Source organism: Glycine soja, chromosome 4 (assembly GCF_004193775.1).
Source record: "Glycine soja cultivar W05 chromosome 4, ASM419377v2, whole genome shotgun sequence".
Taxonomy (NCBI): domain Eukaryota; kingdom Viridiplantae; phylum Streptophyta; class Magnoliopsida; order Fabales; family Fabaceae; genus Glycine; species Glycine soja.
Genome location: NC_041005.1, coordinates 18,199,239 through 18,210,258, shown reverse-complemented (window position 1 = coordinate 18,210,258; position 11,020 = coordinate 18,199,239). Strand labels below are relative to the sequence as shown.

Genomic DNA, 11,020 nt, shown 5'->3' with positions numbered 1-11,020 from the left:
TCGTGTAAAGGCTAATAGAAGCATTCCACACTAGTGTTAGGAAGTCCAACATCACTTGCCTCAATTTTTGGGGTGGAACTTATATATTTGTTAGTCAACTTTACATAATGTCAATTTGTTTTAAACTAAAATCTAACATGATATTAGAGCCTATAACCGATCTTGGTTTTAACCTATTTTAGTAGGCTCGCTTGTTCTGGTAGGCATCTGTGACGGGTGTTAGGAAGTCCTACATCACCTACCTCAATTCTCAGGGTGCAACTTATATATTTGTTGGGCAACTTCACTTAGTGTCAATTGATTTTAAGCTGAAATCTAACAACTAGTTGCCTATGAGATAATAATAGCAATGCAATCAATAGAATCATGTAAGATTCTGAAATATCTAGAATCTTAGAGATAGTCAAGCATGACATTGTAAAGGCAATAGTAACATTCTACAAGTGAGATGGCAAACTACGTAGCAATATGATTGTTTCTAAAGGAAGTATACATATAACTAGATGTTTTCTTATTATGGTGCCAAATTTATTGATTCTTTTAAGAAATTACACTAACCTTGAGAGTCAAGCATGTTTTCTAGCTGAACAGTTTGTTGTCGGCCCCACAGTATCTTACATTGAATTTATTCATAGTTCTTGTTGTCATTATAGTATCTTTATTGGTCTGAACAACCTATCAGTTATGGAAAAAAGTCTAAATCCCATGGCTTTTAAATAATGTGATTAGTTACTACTTCCTTTTTGTTTGCATATACAATATTAATATCGCTATTCCACTTCCAAGATCCTTCATCAGAAAAGAAGTTAAGACCATGGCAGCTGAATTGGTGAGTGGAGCATTTCTCTTTGCTTTTGTCCAAACTTTGTTTCAGAGGATTGCCACACGTGAGATGGCAGACTTCATAAGGGGAGTAAAACATGATAATGGCCCTAAGTTGCTTGATAAGTTGAAGATATCATTTAGATCAGTTGATGCTTTGGTCAACCATGCAAAGGAGAGGAAAACTACAAATATTCACATAAGGATTGGTTGAATGATCTCAAAGATCTCATGTTTAAGGTATAAGACCTTTTGGATAAGATTAGTCTATTAGCTTCAAGCCAAAAGATGATTCATGGAGTAGCAACGCAAGCAAGCTATGTAGCTCTTCCCTACTTCATTTGGTGGTTTTAGTGAAAAGATGGAAACCATTATATAAAAACTTGAAGATCTTTTAAAACAAAAGGATGCTTTGGGTATGAAGGAATGTGTCAATGAGAAAACATTTAAAAAGTTTCCAAACAACTTCCCTGGCTGAAAAGTCTTCTAACTATGGAACAAATGCTGATAAGGATAATGTTATCAAACTTTTGCTATAGGTATAAGATGATAGTAGTGATAGGATATGTGTCATCATCGTAGTTGGTATGGGGGAGTTGGGAAGACTACTCTTGCTCAACATGTGTACAATGATGACAAAGTAAAGCAATATTTTGACATCAAAGCATGGGCCTGAGTTAACCCGGAGTTTGGTGTCTTAAAATTCAACAAGACCATTCCAAAGGCAATTCCTTTAACATGTGCACTACCAAAAAAATGGTTTTCTACAACGGTCGAAAAAAGCATACAACGACGGTTGTTGACCGTCATAGAATCTAACGTCGTTGAAAGTGTTAACTTTCAACAACAGGTAAGCAGACACCGTCTTAGAAAACCGATAACTTTCTAAGACGATGCTTACTAAGCACCATCCTTGAAATACAGATTATTTTTAATTATTGATATTTTTGTTGAATGATATCCAATCAGAAAAATATGAATAATTAAAAATAATTTTTATTAGCATGATTGTAATTAATATTAATATTAAAATTTATTTAAAAATAAATAAATATTAATTACAATGATGATAGATTAAATAAAAATAAGAAGTTGACAAATTAAAAATTCCTAAGACAATTTCATAGAAAAAAAAGTTATTACAATTTTTTTTATTATAAGGTAACTTCATTTACTCAACATTTAAGTAAATGATAAAATACACAGACCAATAATCCAAACTTATCAACACTATACAAATACATACTAGATTTCATGAGTATAATGTAATTAAAATGTCATACATCAAATGTTAGTCCATAGAACTTACTTGGAAGTGCTTAAAACAATAGCTCTTTGACCAACAATACTTATAAGCACCTCAATGGACTGAATCACCTGAATGCTAGACAGTGCGATGTACAGGCACCCCCTTAGATTTAAGAACTGAAGGAGACAACTGATTCACCTGCTCAAAGATTAAATCATAACCACTAGAATCATAATACAGTTCCCAAACTCTGTATTACACAAAGAGTACTAAAATATCTAACACTTGTATAAGAGATGAACAGATGTGCGCTAGAGAGTTCTGGAGAGATAAGATAGTGACGCTTTGGTAGAAACAGAATTGTTAAAGTTCAACAAACTGCATAATGAGAGAAAGGTCATAAAACAGATAACTATACCATAATTTCAAAATCTTTAATGGACTTGTAAAGAACTAAGAGTAACTTGACAAATGCATCATACATGTAAAAGTATCATACACTAAACTAATCAAAGCATCACAACTTTAACTACTACTGTTAAGTGATGAAGAAAGAAATTGGTGCTAAATTAGCTACTATACGTATATTAATTGGATCTTCCTCCTCAGATGATCATGTTGAGTTTCCATTCACAAAAAATAATAACAAGATTTGGACCTATGCATACATGCATACCTGAAGATGGCTTTTGATGTGAACTAATATAAGGAGGTGTACTTTGAGTACCAACATCTCTTGTCATTCCCTCTTTCTTCTTTTCTGCATGGAGAGATACAATGTAGAATTGGGAAGTAACTTGAACTGTGTCCTTGCAAGCAAAAAGGAAATAAAGAACATGGCTTGCTAATTAAGTGTGTGAACTTGGATTGGGAAATTGAAGAGCCACCTCTTCTTGTGTGAAAGTTTCTAGCTTTGTTGGAATGTGCTTTGAGGAATAAACTAGAGGAGCAGACATGGCAATTCTATTTTCTAAAAGATCTTCCACTAAGCAGAGTAGTATATCAAAGCAAATCAACTATAGTTGTACACCCTCTTGTTTTATTTTACTTTATTTTTCCCTGTTCAAAGTTTTGAATGGTTACACAAAAAAGGAAAAAGAAGTTTAGGCATCGGTACAAATAATGACTTACTAGTGAAAGCCAACGAAGCAGTTTAAGTAGTGTGGTTCCTTTTTTATGTAAGCTCCATTGGAGCTTGTAGGCCTAAGATCTTCTTCATCAATGGATTCCTTTGCTTCTTGAAAGATGAATGGCGGCGGAATGGAGAAGGAAGAGACAGAGGAGACGCCACTTCAAGGAGAAGATGAGTCTAGAAGAAGCTCACCACCATAAGAGGCCATGGATTAGAGCTTGGAGGAAGAAGGAGATGAATGAAGGGAGAGGAAGAGAAGAGCACGGAATTTTGTGCTCTAAAAGAGCTCTGAAATCTGAAGTTTAATTTTTAAATGTTCAAAGTTGAAAAAAATGCACACACAATGCTTCTATTTATAGCCTAAGTGTCACACAAAATTGGAGAAAAATTTGAATTTCTATTCAAATTTCACTTGAATTTGAAATTAAATTTGTGGAGCCAAAATTTCACTAATTATGATTAGTGAATTTTAGCTATGGTTCATTCCACTAATTCAAGATCAAGTCCAAGATTCTCCACTAAGTATGCTTAGGTGGCATGATGCATGTAAAGCATGAAGGACATGCACAAAGTGTGACTATATGATGTAACAATGGGGTGTAGCAAGCAAATGTTCATCTCCGCCTCTAAAATTTAATTGGATTGGGCTTCTCCCAATTCAATTAAATTTATTTTCCAACACACACATCAAATATTCACTTAATGCATGTGAAATTACAAAACTACTCATAATACAAAAACTAGTTTAGGTGTCCTAAAATACAAGGGTTGAAAAATCCTACATTTCTAGGGTACCTTATCTATATTATGGAGTCCTAAATACAAGGCCCAAAAATAATGAAACCTTAATCTAATATGTACAAAGATAAGTAGGTTCATACTTAGCTCATGAGCCCGAAATCTACCCTAAGGTTCATGAGAATCCTAGGGCCTTCTCTTGCATCTCTGGGCCAATCTACTTCGAGTTTTCTATCTAATACCCTTGCGGGATAGGATTGCATCACTTTTTTCCTTTTTGTTGCAACTTATACATAAAAACAAAATTGAAAACAACAACATAAATTGCACTCATTAGCTGCAATGATTCTCATCAAAGTTGGTTGCTATAAAAAATAATAGGGTGGTTAACAACTCAAGATAAACGAATAAGATAATTAACACGGGGTACAAATATTACCTTAGTTTATCTCAATTGTGTTAAAGAATAAGTCAAACACCTTGGTTAGAATCTTCAAATCCTGCAAAAATAACAAAGGCAAGACCACAAACTCTACAACTGCAACAAGGTATATTTTCTTTGATCCACATAGCCATTATTCTACCAATAAGGCTGTGAGCCGCAGATATCCATAGTTAGTGCAACACCATAAACTCTGCAGCTGCAACAAGGTGTATGGAGAAGGTTTAGTAGTTATAGAAAGAAAAAAATATAGAGAAATCGAGAAAAAAAAAAGAGGGGCAAAGGACAACCTTGTTTGAAAGTGTGAGGATAACAGAATGTCTCTATCATCATTATAGCTGGCAATTGCTCACTCAATGTATTGCCTACCTAAAAGAGGAGGGGCCCCAAGTCAAGTATAGGATAAGGCTTGCATGCCATCTCAACTAGAAACTTTATTAGGAAGAACGATATGGTCAAATCCATTACTGTCAAGAAATATTTGAAATATTTATAGCATCAACTTCTGTAGACTCAAATTAATAGCCAAGCACAGACAATATAAGTACTTATTCCTAAATATATAAAAAGTATAATAAATTAATAGTGTCAACTAGAGATAAAAACAGTATTCACCAATAAAATAATCATTTTTACAGCCTAAATAATAATCATAAAAATAAAATAATCAGAAATTTAGTTCAAATGCTATGTGCTAAATGTGAAAAATACAAGAATCATTTCTTAAAGGGGTTATATCTTTACTAGTATAACTTAAAAGATTCTGTTTAATAGAGCTGCTATATATTTATTAATTTTATAAAATTATAATTATCTTATATTTATTTATTAATTTTTTTAATTTGTATAAAATAATCTAACTACAATAGACAATCAATTTCCATGATGAAATACAAATCATGATAAAATAAAGAAATTCACTACCTCCTCATATTGTAAGACTACATCTACAGTTTTGCTACCTAGTAAAAAACAAAGAAACACAATTACGCATTCAATATTCATACAGAAATGTTCATTCATTTGTAACTATAAAGCATCGTTTTAGTTGGCTTATTAATCTCCTTACTTCAAAATTCCATAAATTCCTATATTGTTATTTAATATAGTTAAATGATATTAAGTACAAGCCACTAACCGCTACTTCACCTGTCAGTCCTAGCATATTTGATTCACTTGATATTCTATAATTATAAAAACTAGTATTAAAATTATAAACATTGTATAACTTATCTTATATTATGCTTCAATTATTTATTGGCTTATATTTTTACCGCAAATGTAACTCATTGAAAGGAAATAGCAAAAAAGCCACAAACCTTGTCAGATACCAAACAGAATTCAAACAAGTTACAACACTACAAATTAAAAGCAGGAAGAAGAAAAAAAAGAAACACCATAAGTGCAATCGAGCTTTTATCAGTGTGACACAACGCCAGTCAAATAAAACTGTGTTTCATTCTCAAATCAAGCTTAGGTTAACATGCACTAACAATTTTAGCAATCAAAATTAAACAATCGTTATTATCTCTTTAACTTTTTCGGTATTTCTGAGAAATGAATAAGTACATAATTTCCAATTAAAAATACCTCTGGATAGTTGTCCTTGTCAATCTTCTGAAGGCGAGTAAAAAGTTCCCTAGCATGTTTGTTGAAGTTTTTAAGCCCCTGCGGCATTGATACAATATTAAAGTTGAAAACATGCCACTGTGGCAAGAATGGCTTCCTTTTGGGGAGGAAGAGAAGGAAGATGAAAAAAGAAAATTTCCTTGTAACTATATATAAAAAATTGCCCGAAACTGAAAGGTGTGAACTTGATCCAAAAGCTAGCAGCTCTGGAAAAGATCGTGATTGCAAAATGTGAACAGCTTGTGATTGCAGTTTCCCCAACAATTCATGAATTGCAATTAGAATGTTGTGAGAAGGTTTCAATCCAAATGCCACTGCCTCAATTACTGAACCTGACAATCAGTAGCTATAATGCAGTAGACTCACTATTTCAGGTAATAAACAAAGGAAGTTCTTGTATTCAAAAGTTGAGCATCTCAAGTTGCCCCCTCTCTCGGCAGATTCCTAGTAATGTCATTGCAAACACATTTAAGTCACTTAATGTTACAAACTGCGAGAACATTGAGTTTCCAATGAACCAATGCTTTGCATATCATGAGAGGTTATGCATCTCATGTAGCTGCAATTCCCTTAGGTCTTTCATAATGGATATGTTTCCAAAGATGGCCCACCTTGATATCCGAAGATGTCAAAATCTACAATCTCCTGTTGTTTCTGGGGTGCATGTTCAATATCTTCAATCTCTAAATTCCTTGAAGATCTGTGATGTCCTAATTTTATATCTTTCCCAGAAGGTGGACTTGCAGCTCCAAATCTGACAAATTTACAGTTGGAGAAAGGCAAGAACTTGACTTCTTTTCCTTGTCAGATGAATAAACTATTTCCATTCCTGATGACTTTGGACATAATAGAGTGTTCAGAACTTGAGTCATCTTCAGATGGAGGTTGCACAGATAGTCTGAACGCCCTTCAGATATTTCATTGTCCTAAATTGTTTACCAACAGAAAGAACTGGAATTTGCAAAACTCCCCTCTCTTAGAAGCTTTGCTATAGCAGGTTCATTCCATGATGGGGAATCATTTCCAGAAAGATGGCTGCTGCCATCCACTCTTACATCCGTTCAAATCTTTACACTTTCGAGTTTGAAGTATCTAGATGAGGAAAGCCTTCAGCAATTGACCTCTCTGGAGACTTTGGGGATTGCACGCTGCCCAGAACTTCAGTGTATGCCAGCAAACCTTACTTCTTCAATTTCCACCCTTCATATCATGACGAGTCCAAGACTTGAAGAAAGATGTAAAGGGAAAAAAGCTGTAGATTGGCCCAGAATTGCTCACATTCCTATGATACGGATTAACAAGAAATTGTTACAGTGGGAACAAACATAATATTCTGGAATTGTCCTATCTTATTGTTCAGGTATCTGCTCTAAAATTCCCTATATTTTCTGCAACGCAACATAGTTGGTTTATATTTGGCTTATCTTCTGTTTATTTTCTTTGCAGTGTTGCTTCCGATGATACCGAAGTGGCAAATTGGCAATAGTTCTAAACCTATGTCATTTCAAGCTCAGCATTTCCAGTATGGAAGTTTTGTTCTGAAGTTCATACACATACTTAGTTGATAAGATTTCCATTTTTAATCTTGTTTCTTGCATATGGATTACCTCCTCAATCAATTGCCATTTTGTAAGGTCTTTATTAGTCAATTATTTGAGGACTAAACATGATCAAATTTGAAGAAGATATGAACAATTTTCAATTTTCATATATGGCATATTTTTCTCTTTTCTTTATTCTTTCATTTCCAGAGATTGGGACCTTGGAGCAAAATAGGTTGTGATCATAGGCTTTATAGTTCAATTAGTTACCCCCTTAATCTTATCAAAACACCACAGTCCTGATAGGCCCATTATGCAAGACTTTGAAGCGTAAGAAGGTGAAGGAAAAGGAAAGTGGGCCTAAGAATCAATTCCTGGGGGCATATGAGAAAGGGCAAAAGGTGACACAAGAGTCATTGGGAGGAGAAGCGAGTGGAATAACAGAATGGACAAGTAGCAAGGAGAGAATAAAGGAGGGGAAGGGGAAGCGGGAATCAAGCAAGGAGAGAGAAAATAATTATTTAGTGGAAGGTATAGCCAAATAGGAGGTATTGGAGAGTTTCTGAAGGTTAGGCAGAGTAGAGGAACTGGTCATTTCTCAGTCACTGAGTGCTACCATTTCCTTTTTTATCCTAATACCTATTTGCCATCTTGTAAGGAGCTTGCTCCATTACAATTGTTTTCTATTGTTCTGCTTATATAACAGAGGATTCCTCCTCTGGTTATAAGGGGTTCCTTCAATATATATCTACTTCCTATCAAATCCCAAGGCTACAATGAGACACGAATAGTTTGGGCTATTAGCTATCAGACAAGTCTTAAGATAAAGGATTAGTCTACTCTAAAACGAAAAGTGCACTTTAAAACTGTAGAGTTACAATAGTATATTGGAAAATCAACAATTGAAATTGTGATAAAAAAAAAATACATGTACAGTAAACAATGATGTTAAAATGTCAAACATTGATTTTTCAATCAATAATTAGTCTTTGTACTTTAACGCTCTATAGTACACTCATCATTTAGAAAAACTAAATCCTCAGAAGCTAAGGGTTTGTTTTTGGGTCTTAGACCCTTGGAATTCAGAAATTACTTTAGACCTTGATTAATCTGAGTGGATCCCAGCAACTATTTTCTTTATACAAAAGACTCAAACCTATTTGATGAAGCACTTATCATCAAGTCAAAAGTTATAGCTAACGGTGATTCAAACTTTATTTTCTTAAGTATTCTCAAGCTTAAAGGGTTGTGGGCTGGGATGTTAAGCCATAGGATTTATGCTGATCAAATAAAGTCAATAGAACCCAAAATCTTATTTAAGAACAACAAAGCTCTTTGCCATTTAGACCAGAAAGGAGTTGGTCGTTAAGATGTATTGTTTAAGGAACTGCTTTCCATTTCAGTAATAATTTCATCTTATTTTCGCTTCAAATCCTATTTACAAATATTTGTTAGTTAATAAGGAAGAAAAAAAATATGGAAACAGAATATTCTTTAAAACATAGAAAAGAAACATAATCTGAAAAGATACATAGTGAAATTAGAAAAATAAAAAATAAATTGATAGGTAGACAGAGCAAAATGCAGCCTTAAAATTCATCATAAGAGAAAACAATAAACTAACTTCAGATAATTTTCAAATGCCTATTAAATTTAGAATTATAATATATGCATGCAAAGCTTTTTTCACACTATCATCTAATTCACTGCTAATGATTTTTAATTGATTAAAAATGTAAAACATTTTACACTCACAGTGTGCATGTCAATTAAACTCTTAAATTTAACTCAATTTATTTACCGATTGTGAAGAAAGAGCATCTAAAGCATGCTGCAGCATTACACAAATCTCTAACCGCCAATTTTCCTTGAGTTGTGTCTGAAGAAAAAGAACGTTGGGAACAGAAGCATTCAATTTTCTCGTTGGTTGGTTGAGAGATAAGGTGGTTTCGCTTCTGTTCAGTTTCGGTCTCTTCCTTGGAATGTGGAGTATTGGAAGTGTGGTGCGAGAGGCCGTTTGATCCGATGCCACTTTCTTAATCCCACAGTTAGGGTGTTTTAATATTGAATTGGATCGGTTTTGATAATATATCATCAAATTGATTTGATTTAAAATTATAATTTTATTTGATCAGATTCAATCTAAAGCAAATTAGACTGTACTGATTTTTTTTTTATCAAATTCAATTTAAAATTATTTAGATTGAATTGATTTTTTTAATCTTATTTTATATTTTATAGAAAATTTTAAATAAAAGATAAGATAAAATAATTATAATCTATAATCTATAACTTAACTATTATATTATTATAATTATAACCTCATTTGTTGTTCACTTTTTTTTTGGATATTTTTTATTTTTAATTATTAAAAATTAGTAACTAACCATTTGGGGAGATTTATTAAAAATTAGTAACACAAACGATAGATTCTACTCCATGGAAATTTACACCACATGAGCAATTAACCCAAATACATACCTTGACATAGTGGTCTCTCAAATCATTTGGAGAGACCAAAATTAATCCTACGAAAGAATTGTGATTTTATTGAAAATAAACGAACATAGATATTGATTTTCTTGTTCACCCATTTATTCTATAAGCCCATTCTACCTTAAGCAACAATCTGTATGGTTCATACGGATTGAAAATTCATATGGTTCATATGAATTACAATTTTTCTTTAAAAAAAATGTTTTACAAATTAATTTTGTCCTGATATATTTAATACAGAAAAATTAATTATCACAAAATCTATTATATAAATTTACATGTGCATTAAATATACATTAAAAAATTTAACGACATTAATTATTTTATAACATAATTGACCTATCAGCTTAGAGCGTGGTGTTAATAACCTAAAAATCACAGACTTTGCTAGGTGCACCAGGCATATTGCTTGTGCACCCAACATTAAAACAAAATGTTAAAAATACCTTTAAATGTTTTTTATTTTTACGAATTACATAATCCATATGAGTCATACGGATCACGTAACCGTATGAGTTAATCTGATGACTCATATTGGATCACGTAATCTGTATGAATTAACTCATACGGATTACATGACTCGTAAGTATTTTTTTAATATTTTTTTCAAAAATACATTTTTTAATTTATTATTAAATTAAATTTTTTAATAGTAAATATTTTTTATTTATAAAAAATATGCAGATTAAATAATTCGTATAAGTTATATCAAAATTAATTGTCACAAAATTTATTATTTAAATTTACATGTGCATTAAATATACATTAGAAATTTTAGTGTTATATATAGTAACATTATTTATTTATAATATAATTGGTCTATTAGCTCAGTTGGTTAGAACTCCTGTTAATAACCATTGGATTCATACGGATCAGTTGATCCGTATGAGGCTCACGGATTAACTGATCTATATCCCTTTTACGAAAGGGCAAAATTGGAAAATCGCAAAATTGCTAGGTGTACCAATAAT

The 11,020-nt window shown here is 32.4% G+C and overlaps 1 long non-coding RNA gene across 2 annotated transcripts; it reads right to left on the bottom strand.

Moving 5' to 3' along the window:
- Positions 1-1,946: 1,946 nt before the first annotated feature.
- On the bottom strand, positions 1,947-9,585 carry LOC114409479. Of its 2 annotated transcripts, none has more exons than XR_003666096.1 (6): positions 9,355-9,585; positions 5,974-7,294; positions 4,674-4,850; positions 4,381-4,582; positions 2,748-3,380; positions 1,947-2,449 (listed from the first exon to the last, which is right to left on the bottom strand). It is a non-coding gene; the product is annotated as an uncharacterized LOC114409479 (long non-coding RNA). The 2 variants fall into 2 exon arrangements; XR_003666097.1 differs by having other exon boundaries at positions 2,748-2,831; positions 4,085-4,582; positions 4,674-4,752.
- Positions 9,586-11,020: the final 1,435 nt, after the last annotated feature.